The following is a 16,249-nucleotide window of genomic DNA, read 5'->3' on the forward strand; positions in this document are numbered from 1 at the left end:
TGTATATATATATATATATATATATATATGCTATTGCAGTCTTGACACGTTAACTAGTAAACATCACTGTAGCTGTACTTATCGATTCTGTCTTTGTTGATGCACAACATTTTTCCTGGGTTGTTCTTATAGTGGAAGAATATTTCTTTTTTCAGTGTGTTATATATTTTGTGAGAAGGTTTTCTAGTGTAGCTCATATCAAACATTTTCTTTTAGTTTTTTAGTTTAGTTTTTCCTGGGTTGTTCTTATAGTGGAAGAATATTTCTTTTTTCAGTGTGTTATATATTTTGTGAGAAGGTTTTCTAGTGTAGCTCATATCAAACCTTTTCTTTTAGTTTTTGTTGTCGTTTGGGTGTATTGATTTTAAATTTATGGCTTTCAATTTTTTAAATGTCCAGAAGAAGGTTGTCGTTTGTTATTAAGCCCAAAGTTACACAAAGGCCTATCTGTGCTCTGCCCACCACGAGTATCGTATAAGTGCCACTGTGCCACTGGTGGTTCCAGAAGAAGACTTCTTCTAGATTCTACTACTCCCTTGATTAAAAATCTTTTCAATGGCTAAATATTATTTTTGGTTGTGAATATTTCTACTTGTAGAAAATGCCATTCCTAAGGCAGAAGGATATCCATAAACTCGATAATAAAAACGTTCAATTCACAGACAATAAACGCGTTAGAAGAAATAAAAAATATACTGTGATCATGGCATAAACGTTTATCCATCTTATCTACCCTGTGGTATTTTCAGATGAAACAGATTTCCCTCAATAGTAACTAAGATAGGTCTGCTAAATAATGGAAGATTTGTTCATGAAAATAGTGTGAACTTATCTAGTTATGACTGAGTTTGTGCAGATAGAGACTGGACACAAATGTAAACGCACGTTGAAAACAATCTTTACTTTCAACACAAAACGTCTGTGTGTATTGGATTACCAAAAATGGCAATCATATTTACGGAAGAGAGATTCTATATTCTCTAGAAATCTGAATAACTTTAACTGTGTAATCCTCCTCTGTTTTCAATCTGGGAAAACAGCCAATTATATACTTAAAACTATAACGTCACACTTTCCTAGGGTGACTAGTGGTAATGGAAGGTAATGAAATACCAATGAAGCTAACACTTGACAATACTGGGCCCATCGCGGCCCAATGATGAGCATGTGACCATCCAACACAAAATTAAAAAATTATCAAGCTCTGCACTTTGGGAAGTAGGTAGGTCATAAGAGTGACAATCACATCCTATTATACAGTTTGACAGGAGTATCACAAGAGTTAGCTGTGGGTGGTGTTAACTAGCTGCCTTTTTTCGGGTCTTTTATTTCAAAATTTGGGATGGCTAGATTACATAATCTTTGTGTAGCTTTGCACACACAAAAAAAGAAGAAACAAACAAGTTGAACATCAATAATTTTAAACTTTTGGTTAACAAGAAACTGTAATTTCTCTACTAAAAGAGAAAGAAATACATAATATACCACTGTGGTAAGTAGAAAGTTTTGGTTTTGGAAAGTGGTACATAGGCAGCAGTCAGTTGTAACCTACTGGTGGAGTCCTCTTACTTCATATATTTTATAACAGTCTAGACGTACAGTCGTCTTGTTTTGTTATCTTCATAAATTTTTCACTGTTTACAGTCTTCTTGTTTTGTTATCTTCACACATAGCTGTTTACAGTATTATTATTTTGTTGTCTTCACACATCTTATAGCTGTTTACAGTCGTCTTGTTTTGTGGTCTTCGCACATCTTGTAGCTGTTTACAGTCGTCTTGTTTTGTTGTCTTCACACATCTTGTAGCTGTTTACACTCGTCTTGTTTTGTGGTCTTCGCACATCTTGTAGCTGTTTACACTCGTCTTGTTTTGTGATCTTCACAAATCCTGTAGCTATTTACACTCGTCTTGTTTGTTGTCTTCACACATCTTATAGGTGTTCAGTTTTGTGTATGCCATCTTCAGAGTTTTCTTGTCATTTTAGTTCTAGCATCTTCACGTATATAAAAGTAGTATGTTTCTACAGTCATATTGCCATCCTGACGTACTAAATACTTGTCTGAATCTGTACTCCCCTTGTTATCTTCTTATACCAAACACTTGTCTGGAATTTGTCTGAATGTGTGGATCTAAATTCACCTTGCTATTTTGACAAAGCAAATACTTGTGTGGATTTAAAATTATCTTGCTATCTTGACATACCAAATACTTGTGTGGATCTATAGTCGTCTTGGTTTGAAAAGTTTATATAACTTGTTAGGAGGTTCGCAATCCTGCCAGTGTTCTATACGGTGTAATGAATATTTGTCTAGTTACAAGCTCGTTTTTATTAAAATGTAGTATAACTACGAAGCACTCTGTGTTGCATAACGTCATATCTTCTTTATTTGGCGTACTTTTTATCATTTTATTCAGTTTCTATTATAAGCAGCTTCATTTAGTGAAGTGCGCTGGATTAGCGATTATTCTCAATTGCAACTTTATTACAGTATGATTAGTTTTATTTTATGGCGTCTTGTCTTATAAAAGCAAATAAATTATTTAAGGAACTTAGTTAACATTTTAAATGGAACTTTCAATCGGATTTTCAGATCAGTATTTTTATATATTGTACTTTGACGTCAATCTAAGTCTTCGAACACCGCATTGAAGGTTGCAAGGATCTAAAATTATCCACGCTAAGAGCTTCTGAAACAGGAGTATTGTTAAAATGGTTTAATCAGTGATAGGAAGGGAACAGAGACATAACAGATCTGTGAGGGCGTCGTTGCCAACAATTTTAATTGTTTAAGAGAGATTAGTCTCAAGGAGCTTGCACTGTGATAAATTTTTATAGAATACCCATAAACTTTGCGTTGGTTATATGTTATATTTTGCTTCTTGTATTATTTTCCCGTTATTGCTAACATGTATCTTGTTTAACACTATACCGATTCTCTTAAATGGTACATGAGTACTTAACGTAAGACTTCACTGACTTGTTATGGCCCCTCCCGGTGGCTTATAAGGGCATATAACGTTAAAAATAATCGTGTTGTGATACCTGCGGTGGGCAAGGCACAGATAGTCCATTGTGTAACTATGTGCTTAACATCAAACAAACAAAAGTCCAGTCAAAGTTTGACTAGCAAGCTTTCGTTATTTCTCGGAATATTCATGCAAAAAGCAGATCTATATTTTGTCTTCTTAAGAAAATGTTTACTTTAAAATAGTATTCTTCGTACATAGTTTGAACAACCGGATTGTGGTTAAAAGAAATTTCATTATATTTTATGGGCATTTCGTAAAAAAACGTGAAAATAAAACTGAATAACACCCTGGATTATTCTCAGAGTTGAAATCAAAATTTTATCTCTATGTTCAGAAGCATAAAGTTTGTGTCAAAATTTGGGTGCTCTTGTATTGTTGCTAAAAACTGGATGTTGTTTGATTTTTGAATGGATAAAAAGAATCTATTTTATACAAATGGCAGGTCTAATATTTTAGAGAACCAACGGGCTAAATTTTCCTGCAGCGTGGTTATGAAAAGTTAACCACAAACAAGTATGTTTGCAACGAAACGGTTAAAAATGAAAAACTCAGACGCCACGAGTACTGAAAACTGTTACCAGACTTGAAATATTTATATAATAAAGCCTTCACAAACTTCTACAACAAAATGCCTAATACACCCTGCGTTGTTTAAAGTTAATTAAGTTGTTTAATACGTATATTAAATGTTAATATACGTATCTTTAGTTTTTACCTTTATGGTGACTGGAATGTGAACATGAAGTGATACGCTTTCGTATCTCTCTCCCACCCAATGACCTGTTTTTTAATAACCTTCAGGTCATTAGTCATTTGAGCAGTCACCTTCTCATAACTGATAGCAGCCATCGAAAATTGGTCAAGATAAGGGACAATGTAGGTTTGAGCTCCCATATTTGCTCAATTTTTCTCTCTCTCTATGCAATTTGTGAGGCTAGTGATTAGAAGTTAAATCTGGTAGATGGTGTATCCACTTTGCTGTGGCAGTAATTTTTTTCCGATACCTCAAAATTCGTGACGTACTATAAAATTTCCCACTTCAGTTTTTATCCGTACCTTATTATGATCTTCTTCTTGCGTAAGATTTAAAGGTGTTTTTAAAGTGTGCTTAACTGTTTTGGTTATGTTAGAGTGGTACGTAAATAATACTTGTTGGTACATTTCATAAAGATTCAGAAAAAATATTAGACATGAAAATAGACAATTTCAGGGAAATGACTTTGTGTGTATGGTGAAAATAATTTTTATCCAGAAAGCTGTCAGTAAAGCTGAATGGACGAACCGCAAGCCTAGGTTTAAATTACAGCTAATGATTTATTAAATATAGTTGTTTAAATTAGAGCTAATGATTTATTAAATGTAGTTGTTTAAAATTAGGTGCTAATGACTTGTTAAATGGAGCTGTTTAAAATTAGACCTAATGACTTATTAAATGTAGTTGTTTAAAATTAGAGCTAATGACTTATTAAATGTAGTCGTCTAAATTAGAGCTAATGGCTTATTAAATGTAGTTGTCTAAAATTAGAGCTAATGACTTATTAAATGTAGTTGTTTAAATTAGAGCTAATGACTTATTAAATGTAGTTGATTATATTACAGCTAATGACTTGTTAAATGTAGTTGTTTAAATTAGAGCTAATGACTTATTAAATGTAGTTGTTAAATTAGAGCTAATGACTTATTAAATGTAGTTGGTTAAATTAGAGCTAATGACTTATTAAATGTAGTTGGTTAAATTAGAGCTAATGACTTATTAAATGTAGTTGTTTGAATTAGAGCTAATGACTTATTAAATGTAGTTGTTTGAATTAGAGCTAATGACTTATTAAATGTAGTTGTTTGAATTAGAGCTAATGACTTATTAAATGTAGTTGTTTGAATTAGAGCTAATGACTTATTAAATGTAGTTGATTAAATTAGAGCTAATGGCTTATTAAATGTAGTTGATTAAATTAGAGCTAATGGCTTATTAAATGTAGTTGATTAAATTAGAGCTAATGACTTATTCAATGTAGTTGATTCTTTTAAAACGTCGATAAGGTTGACGATTGGTAACTTACCACTTGCAAGTGGGAGATTCTGTTCATACTTTTTATAGAAACGTGTGTTTGCTGAATATTTCACCTGACAGACAACATATATTTTTCTGCATCACAGAGTTATACTTAGCTTGAGCGGAACCGTTGATAGCTATTAATATATCGAAAAGAACAAAACAATGAAGAGTAGTCGTAAGTAAATAAAAATTGTCTAACAATCAATGAAAAATCAGTGCAAACGCTTTAAAGTATTATTCAGTAATACCACACAATAACAAGCACTGTACTAAAAATACAAATTACAAATTAAATTATTTGCTGTGTTTACTACAAAATATCATTTTCATATATCTTTGTTTCGTCATGCACATTTTTTCGAAAAACGTTTTGTACATGCCAACTCCATAGGAAAAACAACCAATGAAATAAAAACATAATGGGGGGAGGCAGTTTAATTATTGGGGACACTTGCCTCCGAAACATCTGGTTCCGACGTTTATGGTACGCAATTATTTTTCATTGGGAAGACGTGTAAACAAATTTGAAGTTTATTAAAATTGTTGGTAAAGATATTTATCTGGTTCTGTTTGTTTCTTTGAATTTAAGCACAAAGCTACGCAATGGGCTATCTATGTTCTGCCCACCACGGGTATCGAAACCCGGTTTCTAGCGTTGTGAGTCCGCAGACATACCGTTGTGCCACTGGAGGGGGGGGGGCGTTTATCTAGTACATATCCTAATGCAAACGAAATCCTTCGACTTCAAATTTCCAGAAACTCGTAGTGGGCCACTTAATGTAAAGGCATTTGAAGTCATGAGGCACACAGAGAAAAATTATATCGTAAACGTTGAAAAATCACGTTTAGGTGATAAATCTTTCAAGAAAGAGTTGGTGTTATAATGCAGATCTGAAAAAGACTAATACTTTGTTGTTCATAGTATTTTCATCAACATTTTTCAGTAATATAATTTAACTTATCCTGTTATAGCCTTCATGTTCTATATTTACTGCTGATGTTTTGTAATCGAGAATGGTTTTATGAGTAAACGTTTTGAATGGGATGTCACGTTTGTAAAAAATCCAAAAAATGGATACTCCTCTCTACAGGCACCATATTAGTATACGCAGAACTAGAAGTGAGTGAGGATAAATTGCAGATTTTCTTAAATCATTGCAATATATTAAGGATAGTAAAATGTACTTAGTAACTCCTAGACGCCTCCAGTTAAAACTACAAGATCTCCAAAATTGTTGAATAACCAGTAGTGTTAAAGTTGTTCTTTCTTAAGTAATTCACATAACAGTCCAAAACATTTCTGGATTTTCTTTTAAAAACCGAGGAAGACATTCAAAGTAGTCGATTAAGATAGCACTAAAAGTATGTCTTCAATTTTTCTAGCCCCCCCCCCTTCCAGTGGCACAGCGGTATGTCTGCGGACTTACAACGCTAGAATCCGGGTTTCGATACCCGTGGTAGGCAGAGCACAGATAGCCTATTGTGTAGCTTTGTGCTTAATTACAAACAAACATTTTTTCTAATTATCTTCTCTCGATCAGAAAAATATACCTTAATGGACTCTAAGTCTGGTCTGAACGTAATACCTCCATAGACAATGTTTCCCGAGTTGTTCCCCGTCACACAAAACATGCTCGCCATTTCAGCTGTGAAGACGTTATAACGTGACGGTCAATCCCACTATTCTTTAGTAAAAGAGTAGCCCAAAAGTTGGCGGTGGGTGGTGTTACTAGATGCCTTTCCTTTAGGGCAGATAGCCACAGTGTAGCTTTGCGTGAAACTCAAACCAAACCAAAACCGAGTCGTACGTTATCCCTACATAATAGCGTAGGCACACCGTATAGTAGAATGTTAACAGGCAAAAATAGGATATATCAAACTCAATTGTGATGAAATATATATATATATATATATATATATATATATATATTGCTAGACTAGCTGGAGTACCCGTCCCCTTATATATAATTGTAAACAACGCTAATAAAAGCTGCAAGACACAAAATGTGAAACCGCAAGTTTGAATGTATCTGCGCATGGACCCAACAAACCTTCCTGCAAAATTTGGTAAAGGTCCATCAACAGGGAGCAAAGTAGTGATAAAAGATACCCATAAAAAACCGCAAAACACAAAATGCACAACTGAAAATCTGTATGTATCTCTTCGAGGACCAAACAAACCTTCATGCCAAACTTGGTGAAGATCCATCCACAGGGGTGAAGTAGTGGTAAAAAACGCGAAAACGCCTATAAAAACCGCAAAACATAAAATGCACAACTGAAAATTTGTATGTACTCCCGCATGGACCTAATGAACCTACACACCATTTTTGGTGAAAATCCATTTACACCTTGCGAAGTAGTTACATGGACAAACAACAGATGGTACTAATATAATTATATATAGATGTTAATTCTTGCCTGTGCTATTATGTAGGTATGATGCAAATACTATCCCTAATATCTTGTTTGTATTGTTTTTGAAGGATTGATATTAGCTATCCCTACATTTACTTTCTTTTTTGGAAAGTTTTTTAATAAAGTGTTTCAATAGACACATGAAGGTTGTATTTATAACCATGTTATAAATACAAAGACGTTCCTACTGTAATATTTATTTTTTATCTATTATTGGCTTTTAATTCCTGTTTCACTCTGTACCCAAGCTTTTTAAAGGAATACCAAATTTCTGTACAAAAGCTAACTTCAAGGGGTAATGATAACATCCTTTACATTATAATTATGATATTTTTTTAATTACTACTAGTTAATAACCCTTATAAAAGCGGATACTCCGTTTGAAATTGTCACCTCAGTGAAACTGGTTGATACTATTGTTTTGGTTTTTTGAGTTATCATGTAATAAACAAAGAAGCAGAAGAAAGAAGAACAAGAAATTCATACTTTTTGCTATGATATTTACAGACATTCCTAGAACTCGTGACTCAGACATTACATAGATATTGTTATAAAAGGAAACACTGTATAGTATTATAAAGTTCTGATGACTTATTGAGGAGATATTTAAAATACCATTTCGATGAACAGTCCGAGCCATCCCTCCATAGGTAGTGCTACCGCCTGCCTGATATTTCAGTGTGTATTTAAAAATAAAATAACTGCTTAAACGTAAAGTATCTTTCTGCAAGAAAATGAGACTTTGATTATGTAGTTTTGTTGCAGGAACGAAATTTAATTTTAAGAAGATGTTTTGTTTAAATTCGTTTTATAAAACAGTTTAATTAACGTTATAATTTATTCTTTTTGCTAACTATTTCGTGCATTTGCTTCACAAAAGCTGTAATTCTGAAAATACCTTACTTATCAATAACTAAAAACACGCATGGTATATTCTTTCAGGGCAATGTGTAATGGTTGAGGAAAGTTCTGGATGGTAGGCAGTGTTTGTGAGACTTTGTTGTTTTGATTCCTTAATACGTAATGGAATGGATCATTGTACCATTTTTTATTATATGCCTGCTTTTAATTTATTCCTAGCATGCCCTTCTAACCCTACAACACCAGGTTGGCTGAACACAGTCACTCTATAATGTTGTTTAACAACTAATATAATGACGTCGAGGATAACAGCTGGATCGATTAAAAGTATTCCTTAGGGAAGGAGATTATTTCTTTGTTTTTATTGAAACTTAATGGAACTAAGCTTTTATATTATCTTGCTTAAACTTATTAAATCATGATTAAGGTAAGGAGCTAGCCTAGTGAAAGTTTCTGTGGAAATTTACAGTGAAAGAACGGTTTATTGAATTCATCTGCTTGTGAAATCACTAATAACTAGCTTATTCTGCATTAAATGCAGGATTTTAATAGAGACACGTGCGATATCAATTCGGTGGTCTTGCCTTATGGCTCACAGTTAGCAGTAAGCTTCTGGGAGTATAACTCTAAAATGGAAAGTTCGATCTCAGCGGTGATCACACTGCGGATGATTCATAGAGCAGTTTTCCAATAAAATAAATATTCTTTTCCATTTTATATCTTTTCGTTCATTCAGGTATTGATTCCGTCAAATATATTTCCCTTGTTGCAATTTATTAATGATTTTTCCCTGCCTTTGGGACTTGGAAAGTACATTTGAATAAAAGGTTAACATACCTTAATCACTCTTATATGGCAAATGTTTTTTTTTTGTTTTGTTTTACATTTTTGTTCATCTTTATTTTACTGGATATCTTTATCTTCATATATTTTATTGCACTTAATATGTAGTTAGTTAACTCCATATTTGAGATTGCATACTTTTATATAATGTGTTTACCCGTAAAAAATTTAGTTAATTTCGAAATGATGCAGTATAGACTTCTCGAAGTCAGTATTGTTTCACTTAATTAATGGACGTTTTAAAATGAAGCAACTCAGCATATGCTATGTAACAAAGTCTACAGCAGGTGTACTTTTTCGTCTGAAACAAACGAGTTCTATTTGGTGACATTCCTTATAATCGATCTGTTATCTTTGAAAGTGAGTGGTGTGAGCCAGAAAGTCCCGATATGTTTTATATTAAACCTTTGAGATTTTTATATGTTCAGAAAAAGGATAGATACTTCACAGAATGTTCTTACTAAATAAAACAATTGGAAGAATTTGATATCCTGCTAGGATATCGTACTGTTGGTTGATATATATACTTTATTTTTCCTTGTCGAATTGTTGGTTTCACCTATATATATATATATATATATACTTTGTTTTTCCTTAGCGTATTGTTGGTTGATATATATACTTTATTTTTCCTTATCGTATTGTTGGTTGATATATATACTTTATTTTTCCTTATCGTATTGTTGGTTTCACCGATATATATACTTTATTTTTCCTTTCCGCATCTGCCGCTAAGCGTTGCGGAGAGATAGTTTCCGTTCCAAAGCAATGTGAGAGGCCTGGGTCAGTGTAAGGCTGTGTTTATTCAAAGTCCAAAGTGTGTTGCCCTAGGTTATTATTAAACCTAAATACCTACCACGATTGTGTTGGATTTGATCACCAAAGTAAAATTTGAATGGAAATGTACATTGTTACAGGAGAACCCTCAGTCGCTTGATTTGCACACAGTCGTTAATACAACGAGTTCAAAATTTCACTCCTCCAGTGCTCGACTAACACGAAACACAACAAAAGAAAAAACCTTGTAAAATATGACTACAGGAATGGCGTCATTGGTGGTACAACATTAGCGGCAAACCCCTGCATCGTGGCCAATACTGTGATGATGTATTGCAACAGTTTTGGAGATCTAGGGAACTTTTTTTTTAATTTACCCAGATCATCCTTGATTAATAGTTTATTAGATCTTGCCTATACTGGGTGCAGTCATACTTGCCAAATGGGCACTTGATGTTGTGTCAGCACCCTGCAGCTCCCTCTCCCAATAACAATACGTATAACGAACAACTGATGTTGTGTCGGCACCCTGCTAAAGGTGACACACATTCAACATCAGTGAAAGTTTGATGCTCACTCCTGAGTTAATCCAAATTTCAGGTTTCATTCGTCTATGACGTACCATTCAACTTTTATTTTATGGCAACATTGCTTATAGGCGAATCGAAAATGAAAATGGAAAATTATTTTTAATTCTTATTTTAAAGTAAAATTAGTTAATATATTTTTAAATGAAAGCTTAAGTAGATGTCATATAAGTTTTAATTATCTGAACTTCAATCAATCATTTGTAACTATTTTTGTCAGTATGATAGGATAACAAACAAATGTCAACTGTATTTTTGTTGGCGTGATAAGATAACAAACAAATGTCAACTGTATTTTGTTGGTGTGATAGGATAACAAACAAATGTCTACTCTTTTTTGTTGGTGTGATAGGATAACAAACAAATGTCAACTCTTTTTTGTTGGTGTGATAGGATAACAAACAAATGTCAACTCTTTTTTGTTGGTGTGATAGGATAACAAACAAATGTCAACTGTATTTTTGTTGGTGGGATAGGATAACAAACAAATGTCAACTCTCTTTTTTGTTGGTGTGATACGGTGACAAAGAAAGGTCGATTTTTGACCTAACTTAATAAATTTATTGAGAAAACACACAATAAGTGGGCTTTAAATAAGAATAAAGTAGTGAATTTTAGGATGATATTTAGATACATTTTCGTAAGAAACGTGAAAAAATAACGATATTAGACAAACTTCTATTTCCAAAGGTTTATATAAGAGTGTTGGTTATTTAACCGAAATTTGGCTACATTTTATATTGGGGATGCAATTTGTACGTACTAAATCTTCTAATCTTGTTCTTCTCCAGCACAGCAACAATGAACAAGGAATATAAATAACATTTTAAATATGGAGAACAAGTCGGAAGAGGAGCCAGAATGGGCGATCAAGGTGACTTCAGACAAGAACACGCTGGAAGAGCCAGATAGCATGATTCCATACAGGTAAGCACACTGTTCTTAGAGAAGGGGTGGAGTTAGAGAGCTATTCAATTTAAGAGTGTCACTGTTCTTTATTAGAGTTAGAGAATGGTCCAATAAAAGTAAATTTACTGTTCTCAGGGAGAACTAGAGTGTGATTACGTAGAGATAATCTCGCTGTTCTCAGGGAGAACTAGAGTGTGATTACGTAGAGATAATCTCGCTGTTCTCAGGGAGAACTAGAGTGTGATTACGTAGAGATAATCTCGCTGTTCTTAGGGAGAGCTAGAGTGTGATTACGTAGAGATAATCTCGCTGTTCTTAGGGAAAGCTAGAGAGTGTTTCCATATAGATGAGTTTATTGATCTCAGAAAAGGCTAGAGGGTGGTTTCGTAAAGTTGAGTTCACTGATTGTAGTGACAGCTAGAAAGTAATTCCATATAGGTGAGCTCGTTGTTTTTAGGGAAGATTAGAGAGTCACTTCGAACGTATAAAATACCTGTTTTGTGGGAGGAAGATTTCAGGTAAGTTATTTAAGTGTTCTGCAAGAAATGATTTTGAATAGGTGAGTTTACTACTCTAAAAATAGTTTAAAGAGAGATTGTAAACGGAAGTTCATTGCGCTACTTCGAGATTAGAGAGAGATATATTAAAATGGTGAATTTGGTGTCATGAACGAGAATTAGAGTTATTGTTAAAAAGAGAGAGTTCAGTAAGTTGAGGAAGGACTTGAAGATTTCACGCTTTTGAGTTAACTGTTATAAAACAAAATTAGCAAAATATATTAATTAAGGGGATCAATTTCCGGTAAAGAAACTACACAAATAGTTTAAGTAGAAGTTTTCCCTGTTTTGAAACAAAGATCGGTAATTTTAGTTTTGTTAATCTAGTATTAGACTGAATATATAATTTCAGTTACACTTTTAGTCAACGTTAGAAATGGAACTATAGTTTTACAAAAAACATTTTTCGGAGAGTTTATTGGTTTTGTACAGCATCTATTTAGTTTACAGTCTCCTGTCATTGGAAAAATTATCCCGTCATTCTGACAATAAAACTGTCTCAATATTCATTACGATTAAGTATTTTTATTACGTCACGTGCGTTATTGAAAGTTAGGTGAAATTCATAATCAAATGTTAAAGGAAATGCATGTACAGAAGATGTATTACCTTAAACGAGAAATACAGAAGACACAGTAAGCATAATTCAAGGACCTTTTTCCACGCTGAAAGGTTAATACTTAAAAATAGACTTGATCACCTTGTGTTCTTAATCTGATATTGTACTTCCTAAATTTGAAGTTTTCCAAATTTCTCTTTCATTGACACGAGGGTTTTACCATTTATTATTACAAACAAAAGACTATCCATTAGTGATCGTGGCTTGGTGGTTAAGATATTCTATGAAGGTGGATTAATAAAGAGAAAAAAACATTAGATTTGCAATACTCGTGTTGCGGGTTCGAATCCCGTCACCGAACGTGTTCGCCTTTTCATCTTTTGGGGCTTTAAAATGTGAAAATGAAAGAGTAGCCCAAGAATTGGTGGTGTTCACTATCTGCCTTCCCTCTAGTCTATCACTTCAAAATTTGGGATGTCTAGCGCAGTTAGTCCTCGAATAGTTTTGAGTAAAATTCAATAAAACAAACAAACAAAATTATTGTTTACAGAAAATGCTTTTAAACCGTTTGGGGTTACAATTCATACGTTAGAAATATCACGTGATTGTATTCTGAAGAATATTAAACAGTCTGAGAGATCAAAATAACCAAAATTACTCAAATAAGTGTGTCCACTGGTTTATTGGATTGTTTATTTATTTATTTTTGGTAATGAAAAAATATTTTTTTATATTTTTTAGTCTCACTGTGAAATTGGTTTTATTTTATATTAAGTTCAGTATTGTTTTATAGTACTGATTTAATCGCCCATTGACAAGTAATGTATTTAATAGCATTAGAACTAGTTATATATATATATTTGTGTGTGTTTGTATACAAGTATTTCTTTAAATACTATGCAATATTTTATCTGCATAGTGTATATAGGTGAACTGCCATATTCTTGTTTGTATTAAAACCCAAAGCTCTTATCTCAAGATATTTGGTTCTTATGTAACGTAACCTTTTATCAGTATCCATCCTTCTATGTATGGTTAAGTTTGATAAAACAGCTTGCATGCAGTTATCATGATTTATAATATTCCAACAGATGCCACTTAAACACAACTTTCTGAGTATAAAGGAAATTAACTTGCTATAGCTACAGGGCTAAGAAAGTGGTGTTTCTATTATGTTGTGTACGTCGAGAAGAAAATCATTACTGTGTGAAAACGTTTATTCTTTCACTTCCATGAAATGAATAGTTGTGAGTTAGGTTACATTAAAAATGAAAAGAGATGAGAGTTAAAAGATCAAAACAAAGTGCGCAGAATTTTATTTAATATATATATATACAAGGTCCAGGAATATGCAAAATACAATGGTATGTAAGATGATAAACGTCATAGTTTGTTATACAAACTGCCAAGTCAAATAATTGGTGATGTTTTCAGAACCACTTGTAATATCCATTGTCAGACAATGTAACAATATTCATTGTCTTGTTCTGCTATCTGTTGAGTAAAACTACAACTAATTTTGAAATGCTTAGTTATTCTCTGATCCCAAAATACTCGGTGGATGGTTTTTTATTATGTTGTGGTATATATTAACATTTAAGTCCAGTCGATTTGTTAACATTCTTGGTGTGACATTTTAAACTTGATTCGTATATTTTGTAATTATGATAACTTTTCAAAAATAAATTATAAACCCTGGAGAAGTAAATCTAACCTGCAATATTTTGAACACATTGTCATTTATTTTGAAGTTCTAAAAATGTCAACAAAAAGAATATAATATTATGTGATTTGTTCAGCTATGGATAATTGTTAATCATTATTTGGCGACAACTTATAAGTCATAACAGTAGTTCGATAGAAAGTGAAGAGCCACATGAGGCGTAGCTAGTGTTGTAAAATATATTTTTGATATATTACTTTAAGTGTTTGTTCGCTAGTGTTGTGCATGAAAAAAAAAAGGGTGACCAGCTGGAGGTACAAATACTTTATTGAACAAATAAGCTCCTGCTGGTATATGTTCTTCCCCTTGTAACCTAGATTAACATATAAAAGAGAATCATTAAAAATGTCTCCAAGTTAAAATGTAAAATATTAGAGTTAATTCTCATGAGATCCCTGCAAAATCCAAGTTCTCGTTCATTTTTCACCACAACAGTAATAAAAAAATATAATTCGTATTATAAATTAACATAATGCACTCGCGGGTGAACTTCCATTACTACTTACTAAACCTATAGGCACAGTTTCAATCCCCACACAATTGAAAATGAAAATAAACTCAAAAATTACAAGAATCCCTGTGGAGTTCCCCACTTGTAAAACTAAAGAGAAATAATATGCCAATCTGTGACTATAATGGAGGGCAAGAATTTTAGGAATTTTCCTAAATTCATTGAAACACTACACTTAAATCTAAACAAAACATATGTAAAAAAGCTGTGAAACTATAAAAAGTCTGCTTATGGTTTGTTAGAAGTCTAGTGAAAATCTTTGTAAAATCAACTGAAAAATCTGCTCTCTCAGGCACCAACTTTTCATAAATATGGCAATAAACTCGTAGCTTTGACATAAGGAAATAATGATTGGTGTCTATTAGATTAGTTGGTCAATGGGCAGTGAAGATCATAGAAGAGTCCACCTTCAGCTACTGCCTGATTCGTCAATGAGAATAACTCAGTGGGATAAGTAAAAAGCACGTTGTTATTCTTGCAATAGAATTGGACAAGAAGGCACCTATTTTCCATTTAACTCAATAAGCCCCTGTGGAAAGTTAAAGTTGTATACTTGTTTGAGAAATGCTATGTTCCAACCCAGGGACTTTAGAATAGCAGCAAAATTCAGTAAACTTAGTATTTAATCTAAAAGGAATAGTAAACATATATGTATTATAACCTGGTGCTAAAGCTTCTCTTTTTAGGCTGTATTGGCCTAAAAAGAAAGATCAATAAAAATAAAGCAGATTTAATTTTCCTCATACAATGCTCAAGAAGTCAAACTAACTTACTTTCCCGTGTAAATACACTACAAAATAAAACAACATGTTTAGCAAAGATACATATCAAATTAACAAATATATATATATTCAATCAAGACCTTCTAACACAAACATTTCACAATAAACAAGACCCTTTAACACAGATGCATTATGTATAAAAAATCATTTAGCAGCTGACTCTACATACACATATATGCACTGAACAAAAGAAAGAAAGAAAAAATTGGAAACATATTGAAAAGTAATTCTTAAACATTAACTGTACAAAAAATACACATGTGTCTACACAATATTTAACAAACTATTTACAACTTAGGTGGAAAGGATAGTGTGACTCAGCTAAAAGTACTCCTAACAACAAGTCCTCCAATGCAACTGTGGACTTCCAGTGTACTATGGTGTTCTGGTGGATATTCTCCTTGGTTCTCACAAGAGCTTTCCAAATTTGCACCAGATTCTCTCGGAGATGATGCACCTCTTTCTTCAACTGCGTTGGTGGCTGTCGTTAATTTAACAGATGGTCTTTCTTTCGATTATAAAGTGCCCAGGCTGCTGTTCACCTGGCTGCCTGATCTTAAAAATCATGATCTGTTGCAACTTGTATTGCCTAGAGGGTCAGACTCACAGTCGCTTCCTCCAGAGTCAATGTGTCTG

At 33.0% G+C, this 16,249-nt stretch overlaps 1 long non-coding RNA gene across 1 annotated transcript in view; it reads left to right on the plus strand.

Annotated features, from left to right (window-relative positions):
• Positions 1-11,460, plus strand: part of LOC111089150 — a 44,365-nt gene extending 32,905 nt beyond the window's left edge. The window contains exon 2 of the long non-coding RNA XR_002613478.1: positions 11,364-11,460. This is a non-coding gene — a long non-coding RNA (uncharacterized LOC111089150). The remainder of the gene's footprint in view (positions 1-11,363) is intronic.
• The last annotated feature ends 4,789 nt before the right edge of the window (positions 11,461-16,249 follow it).

Source organism: Limulus polyphemus, unplaced genomic scaffold (assembly GCF_000517525.1).
Source record: "Limulus polyphemus unplaced genomic scaffold, Limulus_polyphemus-2.1.2 Scaffold5379, whole genome shotgun sequence".
Lineage (NCBI taxonomy): Eukaryota > Metazoa > Arthropoda > Merostomata > Xiphosura > Limulidae > Limulus > Limulus polyphemus.